Genomic DNA, 2450 nt, shown 5'->3' with positions numbered 1-2450 from the left:
ATTTTTAGAAAAAAAACTAAAAAAAAATGTAAAAGGAAAATGTTCCGTAAAAGAGCTCAAATTAAATCTAAATATTTCAAAATTTTACCGGTGTATAGAAAATGCATAATATAAACAACCTGTGAAAATTTCATATATCTACGGTCATTTGTTTTAGAGTTACACCAAAAACCAAAAACGATTTTGTTTAAAAATCGATTTTGCGTAAAAATTCCCTTTTTTCCTTAATTTTTCTTTTGTTTTTCACGTCGCTTTTGAAAACTACTGGGAAATTTTCACTTTTGACCCCCCAAAGTACCAACTAGATTCACTTTCCAATCATAAAAGTTACTGTTGAAGAAAATCGAAGCAGTTTTACTGTCCTAAAAGGTGATGACAGACACAAAAAAAAATAAAAAATTAAAAAAAAAAATTAAAAAAATTAAAAAAAAACACACATCATTGTAAAATCAATACATTCATCGTTCCACTCAGAATCTAAAAATTGACTTTAAAATCGAAAATTGTCGAAATCCAGCCCTATAATATTATAACTTTATCATTGTAATTTTTACCATATTCGGAAGTATTGTTCCTTATGATATTTTTATTTGTTGGACAAAATATAAAAGGATATTATAAGGAATAATCTATTATATATGATTTGAAATTTGGTAACAGATACTTAGCAACTGGACAGCACTTCTCGGCATTACATTTTGAATTTTTGGTTGGTGTGTCAACTATAGCCATGATAGTCCGAGAAACTTGCAAAGTTTTATGGGAAATTTTACAACCGATTGAAATGGCAGAACCCACTACAAATGACTGGCTTAATATAGCTAAAGGTTACTTTGAAAAGACGCAGTTCCCGAATACTGTTGGTGCAGTAAGTTATTTTGTATACTTTTTAGTTTTACTATAATGTTTAATATAGAAAAACAATTTAAATGTAAAACGGTCAAATTGAAAGTATTATTTTGTAATTATAATTTGTTTTTTTTAAATTAAAGTAGTTTACGTAATTAAAATTTTAGAAACATTCAAAAATTATTTTATATCTACATTACCTATATATTGAAAGGAGCTATGAAACAATTAAGTTAAAATCTAAAGATCGATGTTATAATATAATGGCTCGTTATATTTTTTACAGGTAGATGGAAAACATATACGGATTGAGTGCCCAAAAAGTAGTGGTTCGTTATACTATAATTATAAACACTTTTTTTCACTGATTCTAATGGCTATCTGTGACTCTAATTATTGCTTCCGAATCATCGATGTAGGGTCATTTGGTAAAGAAAGTGACTGCAATGTGTTTAAGACGTCAACGTTTGGTAAAAAACTTTATGGTGATAAATTAAACTTTCCACCTGAACAATGTCTACCGAACGATGAACTTGGTTCACCACAACCATTTGTTCTCGTGGCCGATGAAGCTTTTGCTCTTCACAAGAACCTATTACGCCCGTTCCCAGGTAGAACCTTAAACGACAAAAGGAGAATTTTTAATTACCGTTTATCGAGGGCCAGGCAATACATAGAATGTACCTTTGGCATCATGTCTAAAAAATGGCGAGTTTTTCAAACAAATATTTTGGTTGAACCAGATGCTGCAGTTGTAATAACAAAAGCTTGTTGTGTGCTACACAATTTTGTACGTCGCCGTGATGGCTATAGTGTTGAAGATACCATGAGTAGTTCCTGCATGGCGAGTGTTCAAAGAAAAGGAGTAGGGAACATTCAAAAAAATGCGAAAGACGTCAGGGAGTATTTTGTAGAGTACGTCAATAACCCGAACCATGCACTTGACTGGCAAAATACAATAATTGGCAGATAATACATAATTTCACAAAATGTACCTATCATTAACTTAATAACTATAAAGTATATTATAATGATTAAAAATATTGTATTACGTATAGATGTACCTCTCGTGCCTGTGTTTAATAATTAATAATTACTACCCTAGTATTTGTGTTATTTAATACTTTTTTTATTTTACTAAGATAATTATAACTTCGTATTCGAATAACTGATAAAAAAAAATTATTTATTAATTACATACTTTTTTCTGTTTTTTTTTTATCGTCCATTTCGTCGAAATTTACTGAACAAGTTCGAGCCACGTTGGTCCATCCTACATGGAGAGCCTGAAGATCGTGATGACTACTTTCTTCTATATTTCAAATACATATATTGTAATATGGTATTGAATAAATAAAAAAATATTTTAGTCGTTTAATATGTAAAATTATACAATATAGGTACTTACGTTTATTCCAGATACACTCATTTGCTTGTATCACTGATATAAATTCTTCAATGTCAATCATGTTGATAAAAATGTTGAAATTATAGTATCTACTATTCTACTCACTTCAAGAACAATTTCGTAAATGACAAATTTCAAAAACCGCCAGCGAATCGCGGCGATCAAATCGCCTGTGTGAACAGGTCTATTGAAA

The sequence above is a fragment of the Acyrthosiphon pisum genome, chromosome A2, assembly GCF_005508785.2.
Source record: "Acyrthosiphon pisum isolate AL4f chromosome A2, pea_aphid_22Mar2018_4r6ur, whole genome shotgun sequence".
Taxonomy (NCBI): domain Eukaryota; kingdom Metazoa; phylum Arthropoda; class Insecta; order Hemiptera; family Aphididae; genus Acyrthosiphon; species Acyrthosiphon pisum.
Note: the sequence above shows the minus strand (reverse complement) of the source record.